The sequence below is a fragment of the Drosophila mojavensis genome, unplaced genomic scaffold (genome assembly GCF_018153725.1).
Source record: "Drosophila mojavensis isolate 15081-1352.22 unplaced genomic scaffold, ASM1815372v1 contig_108, whole genome shotgun sequence".
Lineage (NCBI taxonomy): Eukaryota > Metazoa > Arthropoda > Insecta > Diptera > Drosophilidae > Drosophila > Drosophila mojavensis.
The window spans coordinates 551568-570746 of record NW_025318636.1 but is presented as its reverse complement, the minus strand read 5'-3'; the positions used below and the strand labels follow the sequence as shown (position 1 = coordinate 570746).

General features: G+C 45.7%; 1 protein-coding gene and 1 pseudogene across 1 annotated transcript in view; one reads left to right on the top strand and one right to left on the bottom strand.

The window, feature by feature from the left end:
• LOC6578192 (mitochondrial basic amino acids transporter) overlaps nucleotides 1-19179 on the bottom strand; it is a 54823-nt gene that overhangs the window by 24801 nt on the left and 10843 nt on the right. The window lies entirely within an intron of this gene.
• Nucleotides 14682-17772, top strand: LOC122757271 (annotated as a pseudogene).

The window sequence follows — 19179 nt, the reverse complement described above, 5'->3', positions numbered from 1 at the left end:
CATCTTTATTGAATCCAAACATCAGCTTCCGTGCAAAATTTCGGTATTCTTGATTTACAACGCTCCCAATGGACAGAGATATATCCGCCATAGCTCGTGATCTTGGGTGGTCGATGCGGACCTACATACCATTTCAGCTTTCTAGCTCTTCAACTAACATGATTTCTGGTACAACGGAAAATGCATTTTCCGATTCGCCACGCCCCTAGTGGGGCGTATAAATCAGAGATATACACGAGTATGTTCCAAATTTTACGTCTCTAGCTTCAATAGCGCCGAAATAGAATGCGTTCATACAGAAAGACGGACGGACGGACAGCAAGACGGACAATGCACAAAACCAATATACTCATTTCACTTTTGTGAATGAGTATAATAACGCACTCGCGTCGGTAGTTTAAGTGCTGTGCGCGGTCATAATTACGTAATGTCCAAATAATCAACAAAGACCCATCTACATTACTCTACATGACTACGTGACTCTGCTCACTCATTAAAATATAAAGTACCTAAAATAGTCGCCGCGCAACGTTCTGTTGATAATACAAATTAATACGCGCCGCTTCAAACTTCAACACAGTTGTGCGGCACCCGCAAAACAATATTAAAGACAAAGAAAAACAAGTAAGAAAGCTCTAGTCGAGACTGCTCGACTACGAGATCCCCTGAAGTCTTCGAGCAATACTTACAGAAGACACACACACACATACACACACACATACACACACGCATACACACACACATACACACACACATACACACACACATACACACACAATATACATACACAGAAGTTCGAGTTGCGTTTTCGTGCAGTGCGGTCGATGTTATTGTGATCCATCGTTGACTATATATATGCTTGTTCCGAGTTTTTCCCTGCGAAAGTGGAAATATCTAAAGAAAACGTATATGCGCAACGTACCCAGCGACCTCGAAAGATACCAGAGACTTACTGCGCGGCGGTTCGTGGAGTACCCCATGGTAGAATCCAGTGGTTTAAGAGAGGGGGAAATAGCGTCATTGTTTTGGCGTCAGGGCATTTCTCTTTCCTTTTCTTTTTCAAGCGGGAAAAGATTTGTCACTAGGCGTCACACTTGCGCAATTAATAAAAATCAGGAGCATTCACTCTAACAGTTATTAGGAGTGCTGGAAATTGCAGCGAACAATCAGCTGCTCACTAACTTTGGTGAGTTGCTAAGTCTTAGCAAAGACAGCAACCTAACATCTGAAGTGAAGACGCAGTTACTAAAAGTAGTGCATGCTTTCGGCGTTAGCCCAAACAGGAGGTACTCTACAGGGCTTGACTGCCTTATTTGGGGGTCAGCGGCATATTAATGCCCTAATGAGAGAGGAGCTGGCTAGGCTAAGCTCTGCAACCGACCAATTAAAAACTGCGTGCTGCAGACCACGCTGGTTAAGAAAGTAGTGGAGAAAGCGACCACTAGAGCGATTACAGGTAGCAATACGTCCAAGCGGTCGAGGGAAGTTGTCTCCGAACAGAGGAAAACTCCCTCAAAAAAAAACGAGGCCCAATAAAAGTGCAGCGAATCCAAAAGAGCCAATGGCTCTACGGGCTACAGCTGAAAGTCCAATCCAGGCAGGTCGACAGACAAACCCGAACAGCTGGACAGTCGTTAAAGGACGCAAGCCCATGCAAAAACGACCCAGAAGTGACGCAATCGCGATTTCAGGCGTGGGTGGTTGCAGCTATGCGGACATGCTTCGTGTAGTCAAGACCGACCCAAATCTAAAGCATCTGAGCGGCGACGTTCAAGGTATTATGAAGACAACTAAGGGGGACCTTTTGTTGCAACTGAGCAGAAAGCCGGAGGCCCTTCACGAAGCTGTAGGCAAAGCCTTGAGTGACCGAGCGGTATTTAAAACACTTACCGAATCGGCTCAAATTGAGATTCGTGACCTAGATGAGTTAGCGAGCAAAGAGGAGATCTTGGAGTCAATTAGGGCAGAGTTGAAGGATAGCTCACTCGCCATTGAAGCTATCAAGTCGCTTCGACCAGCTTTTGGTGGACAGCAAAGAGCTACGGTCGCTCTTCCAATTGGGAAAGCTAAAACTCTGCTCGAGCTGTCCAAAATTAGAATAGGATGGGTAGTTTGCCGTATCCGAGCCGTGGAGCAGCCTAAACGCTGTTTCAAGTGCCTCGATTACGGTCATATGGCAGCAAACTGCGGCAGCGACTGTGACTTAAAGGGCGCCTGTTTCAGGTGTGGAGAGATGGGTCACAGTGCCAAAGCGTGCACCAAGCCACCAAAATGTAGCCTCTGCATCCGGAAAGGTGAAAAGAAGACGGACCACTCAGCAGGCAGCTTCAAGTGCCCATCCTACGGCGAGGCTGCTCGTAAAATGAAATGTTAAGGTTCCTGCAGCTTAACTTAAATCATTGTGTTGCTGCTCAAGACCTTTTACAGCAGACTATAAGGGAAAAATGTATAGACGTAGCTTTTCTCAGCGAGCCTCACCACTGTAGAACCAGCTGCCCTAGGACATGGGCAACAGATGCTAATGGCAAAGCGGTGTTGTGGGTATGTGGCAACACAACGAATGTTCTTTCGAATTTTAAGTCATTTAATAGGTTCTTACGTGGCCAATACGGTAGCCTATGGCTCTACAGCTACTACCCGGCCCCCAGCATGCATCTCAGTGATTTCACAACGGCCGAGGATGCTAGGGGTCGGAAGGCCATTATAGCAGGAGATTTTAACTCATGGGCGTTAGAATGAGGTAGCCACACAACAAATGTCAGAGGCCGTATCTTACTGGAGATTTTCGCGACGCTAGATGTTGCACTGCTCAACACTGGCCACGAGTTCACCTTCAGTCGGGCGGGATACGGATCTATTATCGACATTACTTTTGTCACTTCATCCCTCGTTCGGGAAGCAACATGGAGCCTATGCGATAGCTATACGGGCAGCGATCATACGGCACTTCTATTCACAATAGGTGAGCCACCTGCCAGGGCGTCAACCTTGTGGAGGGAGTCGTATCGGCTAGATACTTTTGATCCCGCGGTCTTTTCAGAGGCCATTCAGTCTCTGGGCACAATTGGTAATGCTGGCCAGAGCATGTCAAATGGTGGCCCAAATACAGAGTGCCTGCAATAGCAGCATGTTACGCCGCAAGCAGTTCACGCGACAACAAGAGCCTACGTATTGGTGGAATGCACAAATAGGTGACATTCGTCGCAAATGCATCCAGGCGAGATGAAGCTACCAACGGGCTCGCGGTAGATCTACGTTTTTTGAGAAACACTTAGCTTACCAGGCAGCTAGAAGACAGCTGAAGAGGGCCATTCGGGCAAGCAAAAGAGAATGTGCTTAGAGTTGTGCGACTTAGCCGAATATGACCCTTGGGGCAGGGCATATAAGATAGTAGTTAAAAGACTATACGCAGGTAGACAGGTGCAGCCTACGGATCGTCTGGAGCTTAAATCGATTGTGGAAACACTCTTTCCAGAAAGTTTAAGCTCCATTCACGCCCCTGGATCCGAGTCTGCTGATCAGGGCTCAACGAGCACTGAAATTGTTTTAGTCACAGAGGAAGAAATCATAGTAACTCTCCGGGGTCTTAGAACCAACACTGCTCCAGGGCCGGACGGGATCCCAAATCGTGCGCTAAAGCTAGCCCTCGCCTTGCACCCTAGTACGTTCGCTGAATTATTCAACGAATGTCTAATTCAAGAGACGTTCCCGGCAAAATGGAAAGCCCAGAACCTGGTATTGCTACCCAAGGCTGGCAAACCACCAGACGAGCCATCTTCATACAGACCAATCTGCCTCTTAGACACCATAGGAAAGGTGTTTGAGAATTTGATCTGCTCTAGACTGGAGACTGCTATTACTAGCGCCGGAGGCCTATCACCAAATCAATTTGGATTCCGGAAGGCCCGGTCAACAACGGATGCTCTAGAAAAAGTTGTTGGCCATTTGCGCGACCTACAGGCTGAGCGCAATCAGAGTCAGCTGCGCTTTCAGGACTATCTCCGGTGATGCGGCGCTTGTCATAGCCGGCATGGTGCCACTGGAGTACCTGGTCGCCGAAGCCATGGAGCGGAATTTGCACGCGTCTGTGCGACACAACGCTATCAGGGCGAACAGCATTGCACGATAGCAAAGAAAGTGGAATAGCTCAGCTAAAGGGCGGTGGACGCACAAGCTCATTCCGGAGCTCGAACCATGGGTTAACCGCAAACACTTCTACCTTACGCAGATCCTCTCGGGCCATGGATTCTTTCGGAGCTATTTGAAGCGCTTTGACGCGTGCCCCTGGTGCGGGCGAGGGCATGAGGAAGACGCCAACCACATCCTTTTCGTATGTGGACGGTTCCTGGAGGAGAGGCGTCGTCTAGAAGAGGCACTGGGCCGCTCCATCAGAGCGGAAAACATAGTCAACGCCATGCTGGAATCGGACGAAGCTTGGGAACTAACAAGAACCTTCGCGTGAACTAACAAGAACTAACAAGAACCTTCTTGGGAACTAACAAGCACCTTCGCGGCCACAGTGATGATGGAGCTGCGCAGAGTCGAGCGAATGAGAAGACGAGCTGTACCAGGCTAAGGTAGCGCATAGTGCTTGCCAAGCAATGCTTTACGGCCGTCCCGCAATCATCGACGCTATCCGAGACACCACTCAACTTTCAGCTTGTAGTATAATATATATTTTATATTTTAAATAAACGAATATAAAAACAAGTAAGAAAACTCTAGTCGAGAGTGCTCGACTAGATACTACCCTAAACCCAACTAATAAAAAATGCCCATTTACTATGGCTAAAATTTCAATTTCGGTGTATTTAAAAATATAAATTAAATAGAAAACTCATTTATGAAAATATAAAAATATTTTGAAGCAATTAAAAAAATTATCATCAGTTGCACCGATCGGGTTTCGAACCGCGACTTCTCGATCGAGCGTCATGCCGCTAACACACTACGCCACCTCACTTCTAAAAGCTTCACTGGCAAAACTCAAATAGATTCACTGCTGCAGCGCCATCTAGCAAAACTAAATCAAACTAACTGCTGATGTGATTCTAAGAATCTGCTAGAATAACCAAACTTTAAAAAACGCACATTTGGTATGGTTAAAATTTCAATTTCGGTGTATTGAAAAATATAAGTTAAATAGAAAACTCATTTATGAAAATATAAAAATATTTTGAAACAATTAAAAAAATTAACAGCAGTTGCACCGATCGGGATTCGAACCCGTGACCTTTCGATCAAGTGTCACGCAGCTACTCACTACACCTCCCCACTTTCACGAACTGCGATGGAAAAACTGAAATAGATTCACTGCTGATGTGATTCAAAGAATGTTCCAGAAGAAGTTTGAATGTATGTGTGCACACGTATACGATGCTGTTGTAGCTGCTGCACGTGCGTTTGTTAATTGGCCAAATATTTGACGATTTGTAATTACTTTGTGACTGAACCGAATTTAATGAAACTTTCAGCAAATGGTCTACATATTATATTGAATATTTGAGAATTTAAAAAAAATGAAAAATCATTCACAATTAGCTATAGTGGCATCTGACTTGAACTTGAATGTCTTTACTCGATAAAAACATAAAGGGATGATTTATCGAATTTTAAAAGCAAACTCGACGTCCGCGCTGTATATACGGTCATTTAAAAAAAAAATTGAAATTGAATTGTCTCTAGCTCTTATATCTTCGGAAATCGACGCGTTCAAACATACGGACAGACGGACCGACAGACAGACGGACAGGGCCAAATCGACTCAGCTCGTCGCCCTGATCAAGAATATATATACTTTGTGGGGTCTGCCACGCCTCCTTCTCCCTGTTACATACATTTCAACAAAACCATTATACCCTGATTTCCCATTGAAAATGGGTTCAGGGCTTAACAAGTAAGAAGACTCTAGTCGAGACTGCTCGACTAGGAGATACTTTGAACCCTCTAATCTGATATTCTAATCACTCTGCACTTCTTTTCGGCACATATACATACATACATACGTACATATTAGAACGCGCTCTGCTTACTGCGCAGTAAGCAGCGACTGCGCTTGGGTTGCGCTGCGGTGTGGGCAACATTATGAGAATTTATTTGTTGAATAATTTAATTTCTAGACGTACAATCTAAATGCAATCATATGGTGAAAATGTATGTACATGCAAAAGCACAAGTCTCAAGTACTTGAAATACGCCTTTTACAAAGGTGATGGTGAGGGGGTGGATATAGGGGTGGGGGTAAATTACAACAAAAACCGATATTATATAAAATACATATAAGTCTACATTTAAAATTTGGAAGCTCCAGCTCTAAAGGTGTAGGAGATATAATGAAATAACTAGCATTCGATAAGGTTTTTGATCGATAATAAAATATCGGGAGTAGTTATCGATATTTAAAGAAAAACTTGATATGCACGTGATATACACGGACCTAGGAAAAAATTTCAAGTCTATAGCTCTTATATCTTTTGAAATCGACGCGTTCATACATACGGACGGACGGACGGACGGACAGACAGACGGACAGGGCCAAATCGACTAAGCTCGTCGCCCTGATCAAGAATATATATGCTTTGTGGGGTCTGCCACGCCTCCTTCTGCCTGTTACATACATTTAACAAAATCATTATACCCTGATTTCCCATTGAAAATGGGTTCAGGGTATAAAAAAAAAAAAACACTACACACACACAGGCACACACACACACACGCACACAAGCACCCAAGCCTAAACACGCATGGGTTGCAGTGTGCGCTTGTTATGAGAACTTAATTGTTTAATAACTTTTTTTGTGGACATACGATCTTCATGAAACTTTCAAATTATGATTATAACATCGATATGCATGTATTTGCTGGATATAGGAGTGGGGGGTTAATTGTAACAAAAACCGAAATTGTATTAAATACATATACATAAGTACACATTTAATTTTGAGTCTGTAGCGTTAAAGGTGTAGGAGATACAATTATACCCTGAACCCATTTTCAATGGGAAATCAGGGTATAATGGTTTTGTTAAATGTATGTAACAGGCAGAAGGAGGCGTGGCAGACCCCACAAAGCATATATATTCTTGATCAGGGCGACAAGCTGAGTCGATTTGGCCCTGTCCGTCCTATCTATCGGAATCAAAAGCCATTGTATGGATATGAAAAACTACGAAGTGGCTTTTAGTGCACTGAAGGTCAAATCTGAACACTTCTCTTACGCCGATAAGAACGATAAGCTATATAAAGCTTTGCTACTGGACCTAGATAAAATGGATTCCATGTTAGAAAAAAACTAACTTATTAGATACGGTCTCCAAAGCATTGATGTAAAGCTCGTTTAAGGGAAGAAATCTAATGACTCCCATAGAAAATGGGAAATCAGGGTATAATGGTTTTGTTAAAAGTATGTAACAGGCAGAAGGAGGCGTGGCAGACCTCACAAAGTATATATATTCTTGATCAGGGCGACGAGCTGAGTCGATTTAGCTCTGTCCGTCCGTCCGTCTGTCCGTATGTATGAACACGTTGATTTCAGAAGATATAAGAGCGGATATCGAGTTTATCTCTAAAAATCGATAACTTATCCCGTTCTTTTTTATCGATAAACAGGTAAGAATGTTGCAGTCGGGCGTTACCGACTTCGGAATACTCATTCATATCCCATCAACAATTTAGTAGTTAAGTTTCGCTCTAATACTGTAGAAAATACATTTATTTCCGATTTGCCACGTCCCTACTGGGCGTAGACACCTCATTTTTCTTCAGTTCTTAGAACGTGATAACAGTACCCTAACTACAAAGTTTGAATGCTTACCCTCAAAAAATGTGAATATTACAGGGTATTTTGCGATATGCCACGCCCCTAAAGAGGCTTAAAAATTATTTGTGGGGTCATCGATAGAGGAGGTTACTGGTAACTTAACTAATAATAAATTTTAAGCTTCTAGCTATTATACTTTAGGAGATATAAACTTTTGCGGTTTGCCACGCCCCCTGTGGGCGGACATATATCCGACAAAACTTTTTGGTCTTGGGTGATCAGTATATATACAAAATTTGAAGTCTGTGGCATCAATAGTGTCCAAAATATAGCAGAATTTAAAAAATCACTATATCTTCAGGTCCGATTTGCCACGCCCCTAATGAGCGTAGACTTATAATTTTATCTTTAGACTACAGTTTTATCCGATTTGACACGCCCCCAATGAGCGAAGATATATCTTGATCTTGAGTGGTCGACGCGGACCTACATATAAAATTTCAGCTTTCTAGCTCTTCAACTAACATGATTTCTGGCATATCTGAAATGCATTTTCCGATTTGCCACGCGGATCGGGAAAATTTTAACACTTTATAAATCGGAGATATACACGAGTATGTGTTCCAAACTTGAAGTCTCTAGGTTCCATAGCGCTGAAATAGATTGCGTTCATACGGACAGACGGACGGACGGACAGCAAGACGGACATTGCACAAAACTAATTCACTTTCGTGAATGAGTATAAAAACCGTATCGAAAATCAGTTATAAAATTATATCTCCTACATCTTTGGAGCTACAGTCTCAAAATTTGAAATGTATATTTATATACATTTTATACAATTTCGGTTTTTGTTAAAATTTACCCCCTACACCTATATCCAGCCCCTCACCTACATATTTGTAAAAGGCGTATGTCCAACACCAGAGTTGTGCTTTAGCAAATACATGCATATCCATGTTATAATCATAATCTGAAAGTTTCATGAAGATCGTATGTCCACAAAAAACAATTAAAATCTCCCATGCGTGTTTATGCGTGGGTGCTTGTGTGTGTATGTGTTTGTGTATGTGTTTGTGTATGTGTGTGTATGCAAGTGTGTGTATGTATGTATGTGTGTGTGTGCGTGTTTCTTGTGTAAGCTGAAAGACGCGAAAAATTATTGAAATAGCTATTGCTCCAAGGGCTCAGGGGATCTCGTAGTCGAGCAGTCTCGACTATAGCTTTCTTACTTGTTATACCCGGAACTCATTGAGAATGATTTTGTGAAAAGTATGTAACAGGCAGAAGGAATCATCGGGGACCCCATAAAGTATATATAGTCTTGATCAGAGCGACGAGCTGAGTCGTTGTAGCCCTGTCCGTCTGTCCGTCCGTCCGTATGAGCAAAAGGATCTCAGAAGATATAAGAGCTAGAGAGCTGAAATTTAGCATGCATACTCGTGTATACCATAGGCAGTTCAAGTTTATCTTACTTTTTCGATAACTCATCCCATAACTTTTTTTATTGACTTTGTTTTTTCAGCCTAATTTGAACACTTTTAGACCAGGAGACTTCAAATTCGCGTTGTATATAAAGGTATTGGATACAAAGATTTTGTATGTTACGGATTTTGGATATCACGTCCCCTTCGCCCTCAATTTGTACTAGAGACTTGAGCTTTAGAATATACACACATTTTAACCATATGATCGCGCTCTGAAAGTTTTACTACAAGAGAAATTATTCAACAAATAAATTCTCATAATATTGCCCACTCTGCAGCGCAGCTCGAGCGCTGTCACTGCTAACTGCGCAGTCAGCAGAGCGCGTGATATACGTGCGTGTGTATGCATGTGTATGTATGGTGCATAAAAGAAGTGCAAAATGATTAGAGTATCAGCTTGGAGGGTTCAGGGTATCTCCTAGTCGAGCAGTCTCGACTGGAGTCTTTTCACTTGTTATACTCGGAACCCATTGAAAATGGGAAATCATGGAATAATGGTTTTGTTAATATTATGTTGCAGGCAGAAGGAGGCGTGGCAGACCCCACAAAGTATATATTTCTTGATCCAGACGACGAGCTGAGTCGATATAGCCCTGCCCGCCTGTCCGCCTGTTTGTCCGTTTGTTCGTATGAACGCCTAGGTCTCTGAAGTTATAAGAGCTAGATAGCTGAAATTTGGCATGCATAGTCGTGCGTACCATACGCAGTACAAGTTTAATAACTCGTCCGATAACTTTTTTGTCGTGAATAATCGAAAAAAAGAATTTTACATTCCAAAGCACAAGTCTTTCGTACTCAAAATACGTTTTTTACAAATTTTGTGGCGAAGGGGACGTGGTATCCAAAATCTGTAAATTACAAAATCTTCGTATCGATCAACTGTATATACACAGTAAATCTGAAGTCTCCAGGTTTAAGAGCGCTCAAATTAGGCTTATTTCGATCATTATCGGCTAAAAAGTTATCAACTGAGTTATCAAAAAAAAAAGGAGAAACTTGTCCTGAGTATGGTATACATGCCAAATTTCAAGTCTCTAGCTCTTATAACTTCTGAGATCTAGGTCTTCATACGGACGATCGGCCGGACGGACGGACAGACGACCAGGGCTAAATCGACTCAGCTCGTCAGCCTGATCAAGAATATATATTCTTTATGGGGTCTGCGATGATTCCTTCTACCTGTTACGTACTTTTCACAAAACCATTATACCCTGATTTCCCATTATCAATGGGTTCAGGCACTAACCATAAAACACATAGACCGGACAAGTAGTGTAAAGATTTTTGCTTTTTTTTCGAGCACCCCAGACAACTTCGTATTCGCTCGGGTTAGGAAAATATACGAAAGCACAATCATTTCGCTTCATGCGCTCGACCGAAATGGTCAAATGTTGAACAAAAGATCCCTCTATGCTTAATGTTTTCCTTGCTCTCTCTCTCTCTCTCTCTCTCTCTCTCTCTCTCTCTCTGGATGCTCTCTGCTCTCTCGAATATGTATATGTACCCAGTGGCGGTAATGCCCATTATTTTGTCCATTACTCATGGATTACTTGTCGCCTATGTGCAGGTAAATATCGATTACAAGCTCCACTACTTTCTTAATAAATGGCCGCGTTTTCTACCGGGTGCGTGAAATAATTGAATTTTGTAATGCAGAATGTTGAAGTGGCGATGTTTCTTTCGGCTCTTCATTACCCAAGCGTATACTTTTTAAATATTGTAATGCAGAAATTCTGCAGCCTGTAGAAAACGCATCATACAATTTCAAAATTGCTTATGGGTTAGTAATGTGCGTACATAAAACCCGCAACCATCTGTGCAATGTAATTGCAGATATAATTGATTACTAATTGAATTATAGAAACGATTCAGTAATGTGGCATCTTTTATTTAAATTGATAATAATTATAATGTATTATGTCGTATTAGCTAAATATTATTTACATTATTAAAATCTAAATTCACTCAGTCAATATTTACATAACTACATATTAATTTTTTGTTTTATTGTTTTGTGATCAAATTTTTGCTTCGCCAACCGACCTTTCTGAACCCGAAAGCACTTCCTAATAGTTTGCTCTTTTTGGTCCACCCTTCGGTTTTAATAGCATCTGTTAATTAAACACTATTAATTTTTTGTCATTAAAATTAAAATTAAAAGTATTTATACATACCATATAGAGCATATTTATAATTCACTGCGAAATACTTTCCTTCAATGTTACGTCCACACAGTACAATAAAATCTGAAAAGTGGCGTGGCACATATGTATAAAATTATGCACATGTATTTTCACACTTTATCACTATACGCACAAAAGGAATAGGCATAGACTAAGAAACCAAATGATGACGGAAATCGTTTGTTGGTTAGAAGGGAAGGGGCATACAAAAACGAAATTGACAACAGCACGATTTTTTCGTAGGAGTAGTCGTTTTAATTTTGGTCATTATAAATGCGCTGAAAAAAATCTCATAGGTAATGCATTACTTTACGTCTCGCATTTATTGTATTATTTCGACCAACCTCATTTAGCTCGTCGCCACTGGGTATGTATGCATGTGAGCACAAGCAGCAGCTCACGAAATTTGAAATTTCTTCGCGTTAGACTGCCGTTTCTTCCCTTCTGTGTGAAGAGTATACTGAACTCGTCAAACCGTTTGCCAAGTTCGTATAAAATATGTCCGTTTTCGCTATTTGTGGGAAGGGGTATGATAGCGTTGGTGCTCATAACGAGTGTGCATACACACACTTGCAGTCTCTGGAAACATGTGTGAGCATTTCTGGCCTGAGCGTAACACTTGCTGCCTTATGCCCATTTTTTCGGCGTTGAAAAAGTTTGTTCTACATGTCTCGCCTATTTGTTCTTTGGTCAGTGCTTAAAATAAGAAGTAAGAACGTTGCAGTTGGGCGTTACCGGAATACTCATTCACATCCCATCAGCAATTTAGTAGCTAAGTTTCGCGTTAGAAAATGCAGTTTTTCCCGATTTGCCACGCCCTTACTCGCTCAGTACGCTTAAAGGGAAGGGGCATACAAAAACGAAATTGACAACAGCACGATTTTTTCGTAGGAGTAGTCGTTTTAATTTTGGTCATTATAAATGCGCTGAAAAAAATCTCATAGGTAATGCATTACTTTACGTCTCGCATTTATTGTATTATTTCGACCAACCTCATTTAGCTCGTCGCCACTGGGTATGTATGCATGTGAGCACAAGCAGCAGCTCACGAAATTTGAAATTTCTTCGCGTTAGACTGCCGTTTCTTCCCTTCTGTGTGAAGAGTATACTGAACTCGTCAAACCGTTTGCCAAGTTCGTATAAAATATGTCCGTTTTCGCTATTTGTGGGAAGGGGTATGATAGCGTTGGTGCTCATAACGAGTGTGCATACACACACTTGCAGTCTCTGGAAACATGTGTGAGCATTTCTGGCCTGAGCGTAACACTTGCTGCCTTATGCCCATTTTTTCGGCGTTGAAAAAGTTTGTTCTACATGTCTCGCCTATTTGTTCTTTGGTCAGTGCTTAAAATAAGAAGTAAGAACGTTGCAGTTGGGCGTTACCGGAATACTCATTCACATCCCATCAGCAATTTAGTAGCTAAGTTTCGCGTTAGAAAATGCAGTTTTTCCCGATTTGCCACGCCCTTACTCGCTCAGTACGCTTAAACGCCTTATTTTTCATCGGTTCTTAAAACGAGCTAACGGCAGCTTAACTGCAAAATTTGATTGCTTACGCTCATAAAATGTGAAAATTACAGGGTATTTTTCGATATGCCACGCAATTTGGCGGGAAAGTGGCGTCACCCAGATCACGCCACTTTACCGTTTTTATGGGCACGAACGGCAGAAAGGCCCCGCTCCAGAGCCGAACAAGCCCCGTTACCACACGAAGCAGGGCCTGTGGCTGGGGTATAAAAGGCCACCAGCAGCTTCATACGAGGCTGTCGAAACTATACTGAAGAGAAGATATAAAGTGAAAAGTCGAAGTGCGTGAAAAAAGTGCCAATGTCAAGTGAAAGTCAGCGCGAGTTGTAAATCAGGACTCCCAGGGCATCGTGGATACAGCAAGGACATCGTGGAAACAGCAAGGACATCCAGAGGGAATCCTTGCGGATCATCAGCGGCACCGATCAGGACATCGGTGCATATCAGCGGCTTAAGCGAGGGGTGCACATCTGAGTGAGTTCACGTAGCCGTGCGCAAGAGAAGTGTTTGTGAGTGAAAGCTAGTGTTGTGCTGTGAACGAATGGGATAGTAGGAGAGGCCTGTATATCTGAGCGAACCGCCAGAGTTTACAGATCGAGGTCTTGGCGTTTCCCGAATCGAATTAGCACAACACTCTCCCAGCCGGAGTGCGTTGAACCAGCGCTCAGTAGGTGTGCTTCGCTAAAGCCAACCAGCGAACCAGCATAAATCTAAGTGACGTGTAAATTTCAAACTTATTCAAGAAAATATACATTTACGCTATAAAACCTAAATCACAAGTGACTAATTAATATCGCAGGGGCTTCAACAAATAAATTTGTTGGCACGAATCCACAGTCAGCTGAAACTAGCCCAGTTTAGACTCGGGATAAACCGAAGGTTCGTTATTTGTGAATATGGTGCGAAAAAGGATGAAGTGCTGCGTTATGGTGACAAGTTCGGGGTGAGCTTGTGAGGCACACTGGACGCGATGCGGAGGCAGTTCGGCGAGTGGGTTGAGAGGAGTGATGGAAGCATTCCTTATTCACTGTGAATCGCCGAGCTGGGGCGACTGCATGGACGCCGTGCCTCACTCAGGGATGAGGCAACGACCGCCGTCATGGAGGACGACCTGGAATCAGAGCTTGCGCATGTGGCGCGGCTGTGTGTGCCCTCCACGAGCGCAGCGGCACGACTGCAGGACACGCGACAGGGTGAGATGAGAGCCACATCCACCCCGCAACCTAAAATAAGGCCACGAGGACTCGGCAGCACAGCCCAAGAATATCCAAAGGTGGCCAAACAAGTGCAAGAGTGGAGCTTCCGCTTTGATGGCACCACAAAGCCTTTGGAGATCTTGGAGCAGGTGGAGTGGTCGGCGGACACCTATGGCCTGGATCTGGACATGATCCCGCGGCCGATGCCAGAGCTGCTGAAGGGCATGGCATTAAAATGGTACGTGCCCAACAACCGGCACTGGACGGCGTGGGCGACATTCGTGCGCAGCTTCCAGGAGTTTTTCCTGCCCAGAGGGTATCTGGAGAAGCTGGAGGATGACGTCAAACGCCGGAGGCAAATGGTAGATGAGAGCTTCAAGGTCTACATGGTGGAGATGCAGACTCTCATGCGGCCTCTGCGCTATGGAGCAGACCGCGAAATGAAGCTCATCTACAACAACAGCCCGATCTGCGTGCCTACGCCCGCCCATATCAATTCCATAGTCTAGTGGAATTGATGCACCTGGCAGATGAGTTTGAAGAGCTCGAGAGGGACCGCGAGAGGTTGCGGCAACAGCCACGGCCTGGCCGGTTACGACTGATGGCCATGGACGACGCTGGAGGCGATGTGGAGTATCGCCGCATGGAGGATGAGGCGAAGCCTTCTCCTGCGCCAAGGACAGGCGCAACCGGAGCAAGGACACACATCCCGAATCCAGCCAGGGCATGCCGAGTGTGTGGCCAGGAGGGGCACCGTGCTTTTACGTGCCGCAACAAGGCACTAGATTTCTGCTGGCAGTGCGGGCGCATTGGAGTGAGAACGTTTGCCTGTTGCCAGTCGGGAAACGAACAGCGGCACCCGCCATCAAGGGACGAGCGGGAGCAGCGGCCATGAGCCCCCAGGCGCTAGTAGGCCGTCTTCAGGATGAAGGCAGCCAGATGACAGCGATCGTGGGCATTGGAGCCACTCAACAAAGAGCTACGATCGACACGGGAGCCACAAGCTGCTTTATCAGCGAAAAGCTGGCTGACAGTCTCAGAGGAGTGGGCCGTGCCACACGGCGGCGCATACGCTTAGCAGACGGTAATTGCAGTCAGGTGGACTCGCAACTGGAGACGACGATCAGCCTGGGGAATCAGCAAATCCAGATCCCGTTGCTTATTCTGCCAGGAGTGATCGACGATTTGGTGCTGGGCTGGAATGCGGCGGCTTGATACTGAGGATCAAGCCGAGAATTCCACAGTCGAGCGGACAGTCAGAGGAGAAGCTGTCCGTGGCTGGGGCCAGTGTGGAGGCGGACCCAGAGACGCCAGCGGAGGCGAACATGGAGCAGCCAACGCCTATGCACAAAGACCTAGGGTGGACGCTTTTCTGAGGCATGAGCTGGAGAAATTCCAGCATGTGAAAGGCTCCACCAGGATCACGGAGCACCGGATCAGGATGGAGGACAACAGGCCCATAAAGCAGCGCTATTTCCCCAAAAATCCAAAAATGCAGGCGGAGATCAGCCTGCAGGTGGATGAGCTGCTGGCCAAAGGCTGCATCGAGCCCTCGAAGAGCCCACATAGCGAGTCGATTGTCATGGTTCACAAGAAGAATGGGAAGTGGCGGCTATGTGTGGATTTTCGACAGCTGAACAGCAGATCCATTAAAGATGCATACCCTTTGCCGCGTGTGCGTCACATTTTGAGTCAGCTGCGAGAAGCGCGCTACATCAGCAGCCTGGATTTGAAGGATGGGTATTGGCAGATACCTATGGAGAAGGCCAGCAGACCACTGACGGCATTCACGGTGCCAGGAAAGGGGCTTTATCTGCCTGGACGACATCATCGTCATCGGCCGAACGCGACAGGAGCATAAGAACAACCTCTTGTAGAGGTGTTCCGGCGACTGCGGGCTATCAACTTGAAAATCAACATCGACAAGTGCGATTTTTTCAAGAAGGAGCTAGAGTATCTGGGTCGCAAAGTCACGGAGGATGGCATTTGCACGGATCCAGAGAAAGTGGCCGCTATCGCCGAGCTGAAGCCACCCACAAACTTAAAAGAGTTACGCCATTACGTGGGCGTGGCTTCATGGTACCGCCGCTTCGTGCCAGATTTTGCAGCCACAGTGCATCCGCTAAATGCACTGCTCAAAAAGGGCAAGAAGTGGGAGTGGACGGAGGAGCGGCAAAGAGCGTTCGAGACGGTAAAGGCCAAATTGACGAAGTCACCGGTGCTGGCGTGCCCTGATTTCGCGAAGCCGTTTTGCCTGCAAACCGACGCAAGCAATTATGGGCTCGGGGCAATCCTGACGCAGACTTCGGAGGACGGAGAACGCGTCATTTCGTATGCCAGCCGGACACTGAACAGTGCTGAAAAGAATTATTCAGCTACTGTAAAAGAGTGTCTGGCTATAATCTGGGGCATACGAAAGCTCAGGCCATACCTGGAAGGCTACAAATTTGTAGTGGTCACTGACCATATGGCTCTGAAGTGGCTCAATTCGATCGAAAGCCCAACAGGAAGGATTGCCAGATGGGCACTGGAGCTGCAGCAGTACGACTTCGAGATTCGCTACAGGAAGGGCAAGCAGAATGTGGTAGCAGGTGCGCTCTCACGGCAACCTCTGGGAGAGGAGGCGTGCCGTTTGGTCAAGAGCAAGGAGATGCCAGCAGGATGTCGCTGGCTCACTAAGCTTCGACAGGACATAAAGAAGGCGCCACATAAGTTTCCAGACTATATGGAAGAGTCTGGAAACTTATATCGGCACATCCATTTTGTTGGCCCACTGCCGAGATCAAAGCATGGGAACTCTATGCTTTTGGTTTTCATAGATCGCTTTTCGAAATGGACGGAGATGGTGCCGCTGAGGAGTGCGAATAGCGCGGCTCCCCAAAAGGCATTTCGAGAGCGGATCTTGGCGCGGTTCGGCACGCCAAAGGTGCTCATTACGGATAATGGTACCCAATTCACCAGTCGGGCATTCAAGGTGTTTCTAGAGGGGCTTGGGGTGCGCCACCAGCTGACAGCACCATACACACCTCAAGAGAATCCCACTGAGAGGGCTAACAGGACAAAGAAAACGATGATTGCGCAGTTTGCTGGAGGTGACCAGAGATGCTGGGATGACACTTTGCCGGAGTTGACGTTGGCGGTCAACAGCAGCGTGTCAGCATCTACAGTGTATTCGGCAGCCTTTATCACGCAAGGGCGAGAGCCAAAGCTGTCCAAATCGCTGTTTGATGCGCAAACTATCGGCACCGGCCAGGAAGCACAGAGCCCAGCCGAGAGAGCCAACAAGATGCGCGAGGTTTTCGAGATAGTGTGTCGGAACCTGGAGAGAGCTGGACAGGATCAGGCGCGGCATTACAACCTACGGAGGCGGCAGTGGAAGCCGGCCGTAGGTGACAAGGTGTGGGCAAAGGAACGCCACTTATCTAATGCCGCAGAGGGATTCGCAGCAAAACTGGCACCACGTTATGGAGGTCCATATATAGTGGCCAGTTTTGTGTCCCCAGTCATCTGCCGGATCAGGTCGGAGGCAGAAAAGCGGACCTGGACGGCGCATGTGGCGGATCTCAAGCCGTGGAGAGGAGACACGGGTGAGCAATAGAGCTGTTTTGTTTTTTTTTTTTTCCAAAAAAACAAAAGGGAGTGAAAACACAGCGAAGTCTATTGCTTCTCATTAAAAAAAAAAAGAAGAAAAAAAGACGGCAAAAAATTTGCTCAAAAATGCATAATTTCGGCTGCGAAACGCATCTGTGACTGGAAAACTACAGTTGCCACCAGGAAAATTACGGTATGTGGGTGCGCAACAACAATTTGTTTGAACTGAGCGCGCACGACAGCAAGCAGTGTACAGTACTGCACCGAAAAACTTAGCTGCCAGTGCATGCGCAATGCACAATGCACAGATACAACAACAACGCAGTGCATGCGCAAGCAGCACTCATATACGGTACATGCGCAACAACAATACGCGCAGCCGCGATTATGTATTATCATGTTTAATCGCACGAAAACGAAAAGCGGAAAAACAACAACAAACCGCACCCAGGCGAAAAAATTTCTGCACACACACACACAGCGAAGCGAGAGCAAGCGAGCGTAGGCAAGGGTCAAGGGCTTACGTCGGCTGCCCAGCGATCGCTAGCGCACGAAGATGTCAAAGCGAGCGACATCTAAAAACGCCAACAACAAAACGTGCAGAGACAACTAAAACAGCTAACAACAAAACACACAGCGACATATAAAACAATCACTACCGACGAGATGCATAAAACGGCCAACAACAATGCAACGCAGCAGAATAACTTGCATTTGGATGTTCGACCACCGAAGGGCTATGTATGCATGTGTAGGTGAGAGTGGGGAAAACGGTATCAAGGCGATACCGTAGCCTGCCTGGAATTCAGCCATAAGGCAGGGAAAGCTAGAGTGGGCTGAACAGAGGACACAGGACCCGTTATATGCTGCCGTCTACGCAGCCGGCGGCGCGGCAGCAGAGGGTATAAATGGGCATGTTGGCATCGGGCCGGTCTTCTTGTGGATGAGTTACCAGAGTGGATCGACGGTGCTCGAGTGCAGTGTGTCGAGTGAAGTGTTCCAAGTGAGGACGAAGAGCATGCAGCCGAGTTTGGGTTGCCCGTTGGAGTTTGGTTCACCATCGATGCCTGCCACGCGACGAGTCCATCCGGTTGCCCGTACTGAGGCGTAGACGCGTTTTGCTGGCCGAATCCTCGCGCACTGGCCAGCGACTTTGCTGTGAGCTGTGCGCGAATGAGGAGTGTGCTGCAAAATGCCAGTCGGCGTCAAAGTTAGGCACCGGCGGCAGTTGCGAACGACATCGGTGTGCCCAGTTCCCGACAGCAATCCAAAAATTTGTCAGTGTTGGCGCGACGGAGACACAGCGGCAACAGAAGATCAGCTACACGCCATCATCAGCAACGGAGACCTAGCAGCAACCAGGAGGGTTACTGCTAACATATGCAGAACGCCCTTATCAGCAGCAGAGAGGACGACGAGGGATATGGTGAGGCAGGT